At 45.1% G+C, this 13036-nt stretch overlaps 20 non-coding genes across 20 annotated transcripts; 14 read left to right on the forward strand and 6 right to left on the reverse strand.

Moving 5' to 3' along the window:
• The first annotated feature begins 120 nt into the window (after positions 1-120).
• Positions 121-193, forward strand: trnam-cau (transfer RNA methionine (anticodon CAU)). Its single transcript has one exon. It is a non-coding gene; the product is annotated as a tRNA-Met (tRNA).
• Positions 194-776: 583 nt separating this feature from the next.
• trnas-uga (transfer RNA serine (anticodon UGA)) lies at positions 777-858 on the forward strand. The gene has a single exon. It is a non-coding gene; the product is annotated as a tRNA-Ser (tRNA).
• Positions 859-1262: 404 nt separating this feature from the next.
• trnad-guc (transfer RNA aspartic acid (anticodon GUC)) lies at positions 1263-1334 on the reverse strand. Its single transcript has one exon. It is a non-coding gene; the product is annotated as a tRNA-Asp (tRNA).
• A 762-nt stretch (positions 1335-2096) lies between these two features.
• On the forward strand, positions 2097-2169 carry trnam-cau (transfer RNA methionine (anticodon CAU)). Its single transcript has one exon. It is a non-coding gene; the product is annotated as a tRNA-Met (tRNA).
• A 583-nt stretch (positions 2170-2752) lies between these two features.
• trnas-uga (transfer RNA serine (anticodon UGA)) lies at positions 2753-2834 on the forward strand. Its single transcript has one exon. It is a non-coding gene; the product is annotated as a tRNA-Ser (tRNA).
• A 404-nt stretch (positions 2835-3238) lies between these two features.
• Positions 3239-3310, reverse strand: trnad-guc (transfer RNA aspartic acid (anticodon GUC)). Its single transcript has one exon. It is a non-coding gene; the product is annotated as a tRNA-Asp (tRNA).
• A 762-nt stretch (positions 3311-4072) lies between these two features.
• On the forward strand, positions 4073-4145 carry trnam-cau (transfer RNA methionine (anticodon CAU)). The gene has a single exon. It is a non-coding gene; the product is annotated as a tRNA-Met (tRNA).
• A 583-nt stretch (positions 4146-4728) lies between these two features.
• On the forward strand, positions 4729-4810 carry trnas-uga (transfer RNA serine (anticodon UGA)). The gene has a single exon. It is a non-coding gene; the product is annotated as a tRNA-Ser (tRNA).
• A 404-nt stretch (positions 4811-5214) lies between these two features.
• On the reverse strand, positions 5215-5286 carry trnad-guc (transfer RNA aspartic acid (anticodon GUC)). The gene has a single exon. It is a non-coding gene; the product is annotated as a tRNA-Asp (tRNA).
• Positions 5287-6047: 761 nt separating this feature from the next.
• Positions 6048-6120, forward strand: trnam-cau (transfer RNA methionine (anticodon CAU)). The gene has a single exon. It is a non-coding gene; the product is annotated as a tRNA-Met (tRNA).
• A 583-nt stretch (positions 6121-6703) lies between these two features.
• On the forward strand, positions 6704-6785 carry trnas-uga (transfer RNA serine (anticodon UGA)). The gene has a single exon. It is a non-coding gene; the product is annotated as a tRNA-Ser (tRNA).
• Positions 6786-7189: 404 nt separating this feature from the next.
• trnad-guc (transfer RNA aspartic acid (anticodon GUC)) lies at positions 7190-7261 on the reverse strand. The gene has a single exon. It is a non-coding gene; the product is annotated as a tRNA-Asp (tRNA).
• Positions 7262-8023: 762 nt separating this feature from the next.
• trnam-cau (transfer RNA methionine (anticodon CAU)) lies at positions 8024-8096 on the forward strand. Its single transcript has one exon. It is a non-coding gene; the product is annotated as a tRNA-Met (tRNA).
• A 583-nt stretch (positions 8097-8679) lies between these two features.
• trnas-uga (transfer RNA serine (anticodon UGA)) lies at positions 8680-8761 on the forward strand. Its single transcript has one exon. It is a non-coding gene; the product is annotated as a tRNA-Ser (tRNA).
• A 404-nt stretch (positions 8762-9165) lies between these two features.
• trnad-guc (transfer RNA aspartic acid (anticodon GUC)) lies at positions 9166-9237 on the reverse strand. Its single transcript has one exon. It is a non-coding gene; the product is annotated as a tRNA-Asp (tRNA).
• A 761-nt stretch (positions 9238-9998) lies between these two features.
• On the forward strand, positions 9999-10071 carry trnam-cau (transfer RNA methionine (anticodon CAU)). The gene has a single exon. It is a non-coding gene; the product is annotated as a tRNA-Met (tRNA).
• Positions 10072-10654: 583 nt separating this feature from the next.
• trnas-uga (transfer RNA serine (anticodon UGA)) lies at positions 10655-10736 on the forward strand. The gene has a single exon. It is a non-coding gene; the product is annotated as a tRNA-Ser (tRNA).
• Positions 10737-11140: 404 nt separating this feature from the next.
• On the reverse strand, positions 11141-11212 carry trnad-guc (transfer RNA aspartic acid (anticodon GUC)). Its single transcript has one exon. It is a non-coding gene; the product is annotated as a tRNA-Asp (tRNA).
• Positions 11213-11974: 762 nt separating this feature from the next.
• trnam-cau (transfer RNA methionine (anticodon CAU)) lies at positions 11975-12047 on the forward strand. Its single transcript has one exon. It is a non-coding gene; the product is annotated as a tRNA-Met (tRNA).
• Positions 12048-12630: 583 nt separating this feature from the next.
• trnas-uga (transfer RNA serine (anticodon UGA)) lies at positions 12631-12712 on the forward strand. The gene has a single exon. It is a non-coding gene; the product is annotated as a tRNA-Ser (tRNA).
• The last annotated feature ends 324 nt before the right edge of the window (positions 12713-13036 follow it).

Genomic DNA, 13036 nt, shown 5'->3' on the forward strand with positions numbered 1-13036 from the left:
TTGGCAGTAATTAGTTGCTGCAGGTGCACTTGCCGCCATGCTCCAAGGAGTGAATTGGGGGCGGATACATTTTTTCTCCAGCTTTGTTAGTTCTTCCTCAGCCTCGCTTCTTCTTTCCTACCCTCGTTAGCGCAGTAGGTAGCGCGTCAGTCTCATAATCTGAAGGTCGTGAGTTCGACCCTCACACGGGGCAGCAGAAGCTTTTTGAAAAGATTGACGAGCCCCCAAAAGATGCTCAAACGCTCTTTCCTTATTCACTCGCATGCTGAGCACACCCCCTACCTGAAAATAGTATTGGCACATGACTCTTACAGGTCATCCCTAGTTGATTCAAGCTGTGCTTTTTCTTTTGTAAATTCGCGTGTACACAGCAAGTTGTGTTGCATCCAATTCAATTCTCTCCACTGACCGTTCAGTCAATACCTTGATGGCGTCTGTATTGACACCTCTACTGAGACATCAAGCTGCCTCTTTGGAGCATGTTCGCTCCCAGATCAAACTGCAGTGTCGTGGTGCCAACACAGAATAATGGACCACGTCGGACACTTTTCACTTTTGATTCTTTTTGATTCACTTTTGATGACACGCTTTTGAATACCTGATCACCTGGAATTGGTACCAGCTTGAAGTTAATAGTGAGTAGACTTATGGAGATTCATTTATTTGAATTTTCTTCTCAAGCCATTTGCAACTCAGAAGCAATGACACTTGTGCACTCATCATTGAGCTTGAGGAAGTCCAAGGAATTGATCTCTATGTTACTCTCACTCCGCCGAGCTGCGATGGCCGAGAGGTTAAGGCGTTGGACTTGAAATCCAATGGGGTTTCCCCGCGCAGGTTCGACTCCTGCTTGCAGCGTGAGTGTCTTGTTGGGCGTGTGGAAAGAGAGAGTGTGCTCTCTTCCTGCTAGCCAGTTTTAAATATGCTTCTCATGCCATTTGCAACTTTGTGCTGCCAAACTTTAGCAGTCCTAACTGATCCTGAAATAGTCCCAGGAATTGAGTTACAAATGGCTGCTTCGTCGTTACAATGTGTTGGCATGGAAATGCAGTGGGGTCTCTTGCAGCGTAGAGGATTAACTTGCCTCTCTAATGTGATTTGTGATGAGACCTTATGCCACCAGTGGGGAGAGCTCGCACTCACAGGTGCTTCATCCAAAGATCTTCATGCAACATAGCGATGTCTTGTTTCAGGTAAAAGAAAAAGTGCCACATTCTTTCATGGCCGGTCACTGGTTGCTCCGCCTTGCGCTAAAAGAGGGTCTCCCCGTCGGGGAATCGAACCCCGGTCTTCCGCGTGACAGGCGGAGATACTATCCACTATACTAACGAGGACACGTGCTGTGTCTCGCAGTGATGCTGAGTCAGGTGACGTGCACTTGTCCCCTTGATTTTAAAGTACTCTGAATCATTGTGCCTGCAAGGAGATGGTAAAAAGAACACATTGTGGTGATATTGACTCACTGTTGCCACTCCTCTTTTACCATCGTCAGTTTGTGGACTTATGATAGGAAAAACTCAAAGAATCTTGGTGACCTACAGGTTTGATTCATCTGCCTTCCTAGTTAAGTCATGCGAACCATTTGCTGCAAAATTGGCTTTAGCTACATTGGCAATTCATTTTGTCTTCGTATTCCAGTGCATTGTACCGAACTGCAATATCCATCTTAGATCAACTGAGATTTTGCATTTCTCTCTTTCCCACATGCAAGTTCTGAATTTCTTGGCACACATTACTGCTTTGCATCTACTAAAAGCACTCCAGAGAAAGCTTCACTTCATACCTTCATGAGGTAGGTGTCGTTTGTACTTGTATTTTGGTGGTATTTTTGTTTTTTTTTTGTTTGTGTGCGTTGTTTGTCTACTCTTGGAACATCCTGTGATTGGTTAGGGTAGGATTAGAGTTTAATTACGTTGGCCTCAGATTCTGGTTAATTCCAGGCTTCTTGTGCTAACCTTGTTGTTTGTTAGCTGTTGTTGGCAGTAATTAGTTGCTGCAGGTGCACTTGCCGCCATGCTCCAAGGAGTGAATTGGGGGCGGATACATTTTTTCTCCAGCTTTGTTAGTTCTTCCTCAGCCTCGCTTCTTCTTTCCTAGCCTCGTTAGCGCAGTAGGTAGCGCGTCAGTCTCATAATCTGAAGGTCGTGAGTTCGACCCTCACACGGGGTAGCAGAAGCTTTTTGAAAAGATTGACGAGCCCCCAAAAGATGCTCAAACGCTCTTTCCTTATTCACTCGCATGCTGAGCACACCCCCTACCTGAAAATAGTATTGGCACATGACTCTTACAGGTCATCCCTAGTTGATTCAAGCTGTGCTTTTTCTTTTGTAAATTCGCGTGTACACAGCAAGTTGTGTTGCATCCAATTCAATTCTCTCCACTGACCGTTCAGTCAATACCTTGATGGCGTCTGTATTGACACCTCTACTGAGACATCAAGCTGCCTCTTTGGAGCATGTTCGCTCCCAGATCAAACTGCAGTGTCGTGGTGCCAACACAGAATAATGGACCACGTCGGACACTTTTCACTTTTGATTCTTTTTGATTCACTTTTGATGACACGCTTTTGAATACCTGATCACCTGGAATTGGTACCAGCTTGAAGTTAATAGTGAGTAGACTTATGGAGATTCATTTATTTGAATTTTCTTCTCAAGCCATTTGCAACTCAGAAGCAATGACACTTGTGCACTCATCATTGAGCTTGAGGAAGTCCAAGGAATTGATCTCTATGTTACTCTCGCTCCGCCGAGCTGCGATGGCCGAGAGGTTAAGGCGTTGGACTTGAAATCCAATGGGGTTTCCCCGCGCAGGTTCGACTCCTGCTTGCAGCGTGAGTGTCTTGTTGGGCGTGTGGAAAGAGAGAGTGTGCTCTCTTCCTGCTAGCCAGTTTTAAATATGCTTCTCATGCCATTTGCAACTTTGTGCTGCCAAACTTTAGCAGTCCTAACTGATCCTGAAATAGTCCCAGGAATTGAGTTACAAATGGCTGCTTCGTCGTTACAATGTGTTGGCATGGAAATGCAGTGGGGTCTCTTGCAGCGTAGAGGATTAACTTGCCTCTCTAATGTGATTTGTGATGAGACCTTATGCCACCAGTGGGGAGAGCTCGCACTCACAGGTGCTTCATCCAAAGATCTTCATGCAACATAGCGATGTCTTGTTTCAGGTAAAAGAAAAAGTGCCACATTCTTTCATGGCCGGTCACTGGTTGCTCCGCCTTGCGCTAAAAGAGGGTCTCCCCGTCGGGGAATCGAACCCCGGTCTTCCGCGTGACAGGCGGAGATACTATCCACTATACTAACGAGGACACGTGCTGTGTCTCGCAGTGATGCTGAGTCAGGTGACGTGCACTTGTCCCCTTGATTTTAAAGTACTCTGAATCATTGTGCCTGCAAGGAGGTGGTAAAAAGAACACATTGTGGTGATATTGACTCACTGTTGCCACTCCTCTTTTACCATCGTCAGTTTGTGGACTTATGATAGGAAAAACTCAAAGAATCTTGGTGACCTACAGGTTTGATTCATCTGCCTTCCTAGTTAAGTCATGCAAACCATTTGCTGCAAAATTGGCTTTAGCTACATTGGCAATTCATTTTGTCTTTGTATTCCAGTGCATTGTACCGAACTGCAATATCCATCTTAGATCAACTGAGATTTTGCATTTCTCTCTTTCCCACATGCAAGTTCTGAATTTCTTGGCACACATTACTGCTTTGCATCTACTAAAAGCACTCCAGAGAAAGCTTCACTTCATACCTTCATGAGGTAGGTGTCGTTTGTACTTGTATTTTGGTGGTATTTTTGTTTTTTTTTTGTTTGTGTGCGTTGTTTGTCTACTCTTGGAACATCCTGTGATTGGTTAGGGTAGGATTAGAGTTTAATTACGTTGGCCTCAGATTCTGGTTAATTCCAGGCTTCTTGTGCTAACCTTGTTGTTTGTTAGCTGTTGTTGGCAGTAATTAGTTGCTGCAGGTGCACTTGCCGCCATGCTCCAAGGAGTGAATTGGGGGCGGATACATTTTTTCTCCAGCTTTGTTAGTTCTTCCTCAGCCTCGCTTCTTCTTTCCTAGCCTCGTTAGCGCAGTAGGTAGCGCGTCAGTCTCATAATCTGAAGGTCGTGAGTTCGACCCTCACACGGGGCAGCAGAAGCTTTTTGAAAAGATTGACGAGCCCCCAAAAGATGCTCAAACGCTCTTTCCTTATTCACTCGCATGCTGAGCACACCCCCTACCTGAAAATAGTATTGGCACATGACTCTTACAGGTCATCCCTAGTTGATTCAAGCTGTGCTTTTTCTTTTGTAAATTCGCGTGTACACAGCAAGTTGTGTTGCATCCAATTCAATTCTCTCCACTGACCGTTCAGTCAATACCTTGATGGCGTCTGTATTGACACCTCTACTGAGACATCAAGCTGCCTCTTTGGAGCATGTTTGCTCCCAGATCAAACTGCAGTGTCGTGGTGCCAACACAGAATAATGGACCACGTCGGACACTTTTCACTTTTGATTCTTTTTGATTCACTTTTGATGACACGCTTTTGAATACCTGATCACTTGGAATTGGTACCAGCTTGAAGTTAATAGTGAGTAGACTTATGGAGATTCATTTATTTGAATTTTCTTCTCAAGCCATTTGCAACTCAGAAGCAATGACACTTGTGCACTCATCATTGAGCTTGAGGAAGTCCAAGGAATTGATCTCTATGTTACTCTCGCTCCGCCGAGCTGCGATGGCCGAGAGGTTAAGGCGTTGGACTTGAAATCCAATGGGGTTTCCCCGCGCAGGTTCGACTCCTGCTTGCAGCGTGAGTGTCTTGTTGGGCGTGTGGAAAGAGAGAGTGTGCTCTCTTCCTGCTAGCCAGTTTTAAATATGCTTCTCATGCCATTTGCAACTTTGTGCTGCCAAACTTTAGCAGTCCTAACTGATCCTGAAATAGTCCCAGGAATTGAGTTACAAATGGCTGCTTCGTCGTTACAATGTGTTGGCATGGAAATGCAGTGGGGTCTCTTGCAGCGTAGAGGATTAACTTGCCTCTCTAATGTGATTTGTGATGAGACCTTATGCCACCAGTGGGGAGAGCTCGCACTCACAGGTGCTTCATCCAAAGATCTTCATGCAACATAGCGATGTCTTGTTTCAGGTAAAAGAAAAAGTGCCACATTCTTTCATGGCCGGTCACTGGTTGCTCCGCCTTGCGCTAAAAGAGGGTCTCCCCGTCGGGGAATCGAACCCCGGTCTTCCGCGTGACAGGCGGAGATACTATCCACTATACTAACGAGGACACGTGCTGTGTCTCGCAGTGATGCTGAGTCAGGTGACGTGCACTTGTCCCCTTGATTTTAAAGTACTCTGAATCATTGTGCCTGCAAGGAGGTGGTAAAAAGAACACATTGTGGTGATATTGACTCACTGTTGCCACTCCTCTTTTACCATCGTCAGTTTGTGGACTTATGATAGGAAAAACTCAAAGAATCTTGGTGACCTACAGGTTTGATTCATCTGCCTTCCTAGTTAAGTCATGCGAACCATTTGCTGCAAAATTGGCTTTAGCTACATTGGCAATTCATTTTGTCTTCGTATTCCAGTGCATTGTAGCGAACTGCAATATCCATCTTAGATCAACTGAGATTTTGCATTTCTCTCTTTCCCACATGCAAGTTCTGAATTTCTTGGCACACATTACTGCTTTGCATCTACTAAAAGCACTCCAGAGAAAGCTTCACTTCATACCTTCATGAGGTAGCTGTCGTTTGTACTTGTATTTTGGTGGTATTTTTGTTTTTTTTTGTTTGTGTGCGTTGTTTGTCTACTCTTGGAACATCCTGTGATTGTTTAGGGTAGGATTAGAGTTTAATTACGTTGGCCTCAGATTCTGGTTAATTCCAGGCTTCTTGTGCTAAGCTTGTTGTTTGTTAGCTGTTGTTGGCAGTAATTAGTTGCTGCAGGTGCACTTGCCGCCATGCTCCAAGGAGTGAATTGGGGGCGGATACATTTTTTCTCCAGCTTTGTTAGTTCTTCCTCAGCCTCGCTTCTTCTTTCCTAGCCTCGTTAGCGCAGTAGGTAGCGCGTCAGTCTCATAATCTGAAGGTCGTGAGTTCGACCCTCACACGGGGCAGCAGAAGCTTTTTGAAAAGATTGACGAGCCCCCAAAAGATGCTCAAACGCTCTTTCCTTATTCACTCGCATGCTAAGCACACCCCCTACCTGAAAATAGTATTGGCACATGACTCTTACAGGTCATCCCTAGTTGATTCAAGCTGTGCTTTTTCTTTTGTAAATTCGCGTGTACACAGCAAGTTGTGTTGCATCCAATTCAATTCTCTCCACTGACCGTTCAGTCAATACCTTGATGGCGTCTGTATTGACACCTCTACTGAGACATCAAGCTGCCTCTTTGGAGCATGTTCGCTCCCAGATCAAACTGCAGTGTCGTGGTGCCAACACAGAATAATGGACCACGTCGGACACTTTTCACTTTTGATTCTTTTTGATTCACTTTTGATGACACGCTTTTGAATACCTGATCACCTGGAATTGGTACCAGCTTGAAGTTAATAGTGAGTAGACTTATGGAGATTCATTTATTTGAATTTTCTTCTCAAGCCATTTGCAACTCAGAAGCAATGACACTTGTGCACTCATCATTGAGCTTGAGGAAGTCCAAGGAATTGATCTCTATGTTACTCTCGCTCCGCCGAGCTGCGATGGCCGAGAGGTTAAGGCGTTGGACTTGAAATCCAATGGGGTTTCCCCGCGCAGGTTCGACTCCTGCTTGCAGCGTGAGTGTCTTGTTGGGCGTGTGGAAAGAGAGAGTGTGCTCTCTTCCTGCTAGCCAGTTTTAAATATGCTTCTCATGCCATTTGCAACTTTGTGCTGCCAAACTTTAGCAGTCCTAACTGATCCTGAAATAGTCCCAGGAATTGAGTTACAAATGGCTGCTTCGTCGTTACAATGTGTTGGCATGGAAATGCAGTGGGGTCTCTTGCAGCGTAGAGGATTAACTTGCCTCTCTAATGTGATTTGTGATGAGACCTTATGCCACCAGTGGGGAGAGCTCGCACTCACAGGTGCTTCATCCAAAGATCTTCATGCAACATAGCGATGTCTTGTTTCAGGTAAAAGAAAAAGTGCCACATTCTTTCATGGCCGGTCACTGGTTGCTCCGCCTTGCGCTAAAAGAGGGTCTCCCCGTCGGGGAATCGAACCCCGGTCTTCCGCGTGACAGGCGGAGATACTATCCACTATACTAACGAGGACACGTGCTGTGTCTCGCAGTGATGCTGAGTCAGGTGACGTGCACTTGTCCCCTTGATTTTAAAGTACTCTGAATCATTGTGCCTGCAAGGAGGTGGTAAAAAGAACACATTGTGGTGATATTGACTCACTGTTGCCACTCCTCTTTTACCATCGTCAGTTTGTGGACTTATGATAGGAAAAACTCAAAGAATCTTGGTGACCTACAGGTTTGATTCATCTGCCTTCCTAGTTAAGTCATGCGAACCATTTGCTGCAAAATTGGCTTTAGCTACATTGGCAATTCATTTTGTCTTCGTATTCCAGTGCATTGTAGCGAACTGCAATATCCATCTTAGATCAACTGAGATTTTGCATTTCTCTCTTTCCCACATGCAAGTTCTGAATTTCTTGGCACACATTACTGCTTTGCATCTACTAAAAGCACTCCAGAGAAAGCTTCACTTCATACCTTCATGAGGTAGGTGTCGTTTGTACTTGTATTTTGGTGGTATTTTTGTTTTTTTTTTGTTTGTGTGCGTTGTTTGTCTACTCTTGGAACATCCTGTGATTGGTTAGGGTAGGATTAGAGTTTAATTACGTTGGCCTCAGATTCTGGTTAATTCCAGGCTTCTTGTGCTAACCTTGTTGTTTGTTAGCTGTTGTTGGCAGTAATTAGTTGCTGCAGGTGCACTTGCCGCCATGCTCCAAGGAGTGAATTGGGGGCGGATACATTTTTTCTCCAGCTTTGTTAGTTCTTCCTCAGCCTCGCTTCTTCTTTCCTAGCCTCGTTAGCGCAGTAGGTAGCGCGTCAGTCTCATAATCTGAAGGTCGTGAGTTCGACCCTCACACGGGGCAGCAGAAGCTTTTTGAAAAGATTGACGAGCCCCCAAAAGATGCTCAAACGCTCTTTCCTTATTCACTCGCATGCTGAGCACACCCCCTACCTGAAAATAGTATTGGCACATGACTCTTACAGGTCATCCCTAGTTGATTCAAGCTGTGCTTTTTCTTTTGTAAATTCGCGTGTACACAGCAAGTTGTGTTGCATCCAATTCAATTCTCTCCACTGACCGTTCAGTCAATACCTTGATGGCGTCTGTATTGACACCTCTACTGAGACATCAAGCTGCCTCTTTGGAGCATGTTTGCTCCCAGATCAAACTGCAGTGTCGTGGTGCCAACACAGAATAATGGACCACGTCGGACACTTTTCACTTTTGATTCTTTTTGATTCACTTTTGATGACACGCTTTTGAATACCTGATCACTTGGAATTGGTACCAGCTTGAAGTTAATAGTGAGTAGACTTATGGAGATTCATTTATTTGAATTTTCTTCTCAAGCCATTTGCAACTCAGAAGCAATGACACTTGTGCACTCATCATTGAGCTTGAGGAAGTCCAAGGAATTGATCTCTATGTTACTCTCGCTCCGCCGAGCTGCGATGGCCGAGAGGTTAAGGCGTTGGACTTGAAATCCAATGGGGTTTCCCCGCGCAGGTTCGACTCCTGCTTGCAGCGTGAGTGTCTTGTTGGGCGTGTGGAAAGAGAGAGTGTGCTCTCTTCCTGCTAGCCAGTTTTAAATATGCTTCTCATGCCATTTGCAACTTTGTGCTGCCAAACTTTAGCAGTCCTAACTGATCCTGAAATAGTCCCAGGAATTGAGTTACAAATGGCTGCTTCGTCGTTACAATGTGTTGGCATGGAAATGCAGTGGGGTCTCTTGCAGCGTAGAGGATTAACTTGCCTCTCTAATGTGATTTGTGATGAGACCTTATGCCACCAGTGGGGAGAGCTCGCACTCACAGGTGCTTCATCCAAAGATCTTCATGCAACATAGCGATGTCTTGTTTCAGGTAAAAGAAAAAGTGCCACATTCTTTCATGGCCGGTCACTGGTTGCTCCGCCTTGCGCTAAAAGAGGGTCTCCCCGTCGGGGAATCGAACCCCGGTCTTCCGCGTGACAGGCGGAGATACTATCCACTATACTAACGAGGACACGTGCTGTGTCTCGCAGTGATGCTGAGTCAGGTGACGTGCACTTGTCCCCTTGATTTTAAAGTACTCTGAATCATTGTGCCTGCAAGGAGGTGGTAAAAAGAACACATTGTGGTGATATTGACTCACTGTTGCCACTCCTCTTTTACCATCGTCAGTTTGTGGACTTATGATAGGAAAAACTCAAAGAATCTTGGTGACCTACAGGTTTGATTCATCTGCCTTCCTAGTTAAGTCATGCGAACCATTTGCTGCAAAATTGGCTTTAGCTACATTGGCAATTCATTTTGTCTTCGTATTCCAGTGCATTGTAGCGAACTGCAATATCCATCTTAGATCAACTGAGATTTTGCATTTCTCTCTTTCCCACATGCAAGTTCTGAATTTCTTGGCACACATTACTGCTTTGCATCTACTAAAAGCACTCCAGAGAAAGCTTCACTTCATACCTTCATGAGGTAGCTGTCGTTTGTACTTGTATTTTGGTGGTATTTTTGTTTTTTTTTGTTTGTGTGCGTTGTTTGTCTACTCTTGGAACATCCTGTGATTGTTTAGGGTAGGATTAGAGTTTAATTACGTTGGCCTCAGATTCTGGTTAATTCCAGGCTTCTTGTGCTAAGCTTGTTGTTTGTTAGCTGTTGTTGGCAGTAATTAGTTGCTGCAGGTGCACTTGCCGCCATGCTCCAAGGAGTGAATTGGGGGCGGATACATTTTTTCTCCAGCTTTGTTAGTTCTTCCTCAGCCTCGCTTCTTCTTTCCTAGCCTCGTTAGCGCAGTAGGTAGCGCGTCAGTCTCATAATCTGAAGGTCGTGAGTTCGACCCTCACACGGGGCAGCAGAAGCTTTTTGAAAAGATTGACGAGCCCCCAAAAGATGCTCAAACGCTCTTTCCTTATTCACTCGCATGCTAAGCACACCCCCTACCTGAAAATAGTATTGGCACATGACTCTTACAGGTCATCCCTAGTTGATTCAAGCTGTGCTTTTTCTTTTGTAAATTCGCGTGTACACAGCAAGTTGTGTTGCATCCAATTCAATTCTCTCCACTGACCGTTCAGTCAATACCTTGATGGCGTCTGTATTGACACCTCTACTGAGACATCAAGCTGCCTCTTTGGAGCATGTTCGCTCCCAGATCAAACTGCAGTGTCGTGGTGCCAACACAGAATAATGGACCACGTCGGACACTTTTCACTTTTGATTCTTTTTGATTCACTTTTGATGACACGCTTTTGAATACCTGATCACCTGGAATTGGTACCAGCTTGAAGTTAATAGTGAGTAGACTTATGGAGATTCATTTATTTGAATTTTCTTCTCAAGCCATTTGCAACTCAGAAGCAATGACACTTGTGCACTCATCATTGAGCTTGAGGAAGTCCAAGGAATTGATCTCTATGTTACTCTCGCTCCGCCGAGCTGCGATGGCCGAGAGGTTAAGGCGTTGGACTTGAAATCCAATGGGGTTTCCCCGCGCAGGTTCGACTCCTGCTTGCAGCGTGAGTGTCTTGTTGGGCGTGTGGAAAGAGAGAGTGTGCTCTCTTCCTGCTAGCCAGTTTTAAATATGCTTCTCATGCCATTTGCAACTTTGTGCTGCCAAACTTTAGCAGTCCTAACTGATCCTGAAATAGTCCCAGGAATTGAGTTACAAATGGCTGCTTCGTCGTTACAATGTGTTGGCATGGAAATGCAGTGGGGTCTCTTGCAGCGTAGAGGATTAACTTGCCTCTCTAATGTGATTTGTGATGAGACCTTATGCCACCAGTGGGGAGAGCTCGCACTCACAGGTGCTTCATCCAAAGATCTTCATGCAACATAGCGATGTCTTGTTTCAGGTAAAAGAAAAAGTGCCACATTCTTTCATGGCCGGTCACTGGTTGCTCCGCCTTGCGCTAAAAGAGGGTCTCCCCGTCGGGGAATCGAACCCCGGTCTTCCGCGTGACAGGCGGAGATACTATCCACTATACTAACGAGGACACGTGCTGTGTCTCGCAGTGATGCTGAGTCAGGTGACGTGCACTTGTCCCCTTGATTTTAAAGTACTCTGAATCATTGTGCCTGCAAGGAGGTGGTAAAAAGAACACATTGTGGTGATATTGACTCACTGTTGCCACTCCTCTTTTACCATCGTCAGTTTGTGGACTTATGATAGGAAAAACTCAAAGAATCTTGGTGACCTACAGGTTTGATTCATCTGCCTTCCTAGTTAAGTCATGCAAACCATTTGCTGCAAAATTGGCTTTAGCTACATTGGCAATTCATTTTGTCTTTGTATTCCAGTGCATTGTACCGAACTGCAATATCCATCTTAGATCAACTGAGATTTTGCATTTCTCTCTTTCCCACATGCAAGTTCTGAATTTCTTGGCACACATTACTGCTTTGCATCTACTAAAAGCACTCCAGAGAAAGCTTCACTTCATACCTTCATGAGGTAGGTGTCGTTTGTACTTGTATTTTGGTGGTATTTTTGTTTTTTTTTTGTTTGTGTGCGTTGTTTGTCTACTCTTGGAACATCCTGTGATTGGTTAGGGTAGGATTAGAGTTTAATTACGTTGGCCTCAGATTCTGGTTAATTCCAGGCTTCTTGTGCTAACCTTGTTGTTTGTTAGCTGTTGTTGGCAGTAATTAGTTGCTGCAGGTGCACTTGCCGCCATGCTCCAAGGAGTGAATTGGGGGCGGATACATTTTTTCTCCAGCTTTGTTAGTTCTTCCTCAGCCTCGCTTCTTCTTTCCTAGCCTCGTTAGCGCAGTAGGTAGCGCGTCAGTCTCATAATCTGAAGGTCGTGAGTTCGACCCTCACACGGGGCAGCAGAAGCTTTTTGAAAAGATTGACGAGCCCCCAAAAGATGCTCAAACGCTCTTTCCTTATTCACTCGCATGCTGAGCACACCCCCTACCTGAAAATAGTATTGGCACATGACTCTTACAGGTCATCCCTAGTTGATTCAAGCTGTGCTTTTTCTTTTGTAAATTCGCGTGTACACAGCAAGTTGTGTTGCATCCAATTCAATTCTCTCCACTGACCGTTCAGTCAATACCTTGATGGCGTCTGTATTGACACCTCTACTGAGACATCAAGCTGCCTCTTTGGAGCATGTTTGCTCCCAGATCAAACTGCAGTGTCGTGGTGCCAACACAGAATAATGGACCACGTCGGACACTTTTCACTTTTGATTCTTTTTGATTCACTTTTGATGACACGCTTTTGAATACCTGATCACTTGGAATTGGTACCAGCTTGAAGTTAATAGTGAGTAGACTTATGGAGATTCATTTATTTGAATTTTCTTCTCAAGCCATTTGCAACTCAGAAGCAATGACACTTGTGCACTCATCATTGAGCTTGAGGAAGTCCAAGGAATTGATCTCTATGTTACTCTCGCTCCGCCGAGCTGCGATGGCCGAGAGGTTAAGGCGTTGGACTTGAAATCCAATGGGGTTTCCCCGCGCAGGTTCGACTCCTGCTTGCAGCGTGAGTGTCTTGTTGGGCGTGTGGAAAGAGAGAGTGTGCTCTCTTCCTGCTAGCCAGTTTTAAATATGCTTCTCATGCCATTTGCAACTTTGTGCTGCCAAACTTTAGCAGTCCTAACTGATCCTGAAATAGTCCCAGGAATTGAGTTACAAATGGCTGCTTCGTCGTTACAATGTGTTGGCATGGAAATGCAGTGGGGTCTCTTGCAGCGTAGAGGATTAACTTGCCTCTCTAATGTGATTTGTGATGAGACCTTATGCCACCAGTGGGGAGAGCTCGCACTCACAGGTGCTTCATCCAAAGATCTTCATGCAACATAGCGATG

Source organism: Brachyhypopomus gauderio, unplaced genomic scaffold, assembly GCF_052324685.1.
Source record: "Brachyhypopomus gauderio isolate BG-103 unplaced genomic scaffold, BGAUD_0.2 sc174, whole genome shotgun sequence".
Taxonomy (NCBI): domain Eukaryota; kingdom Metazoa; phylum Chordata; class Actinopteri; order Gymnotiformes; family Hypopomidae; genus Brachyhypopomus; species Brachyhypopomus gauderio.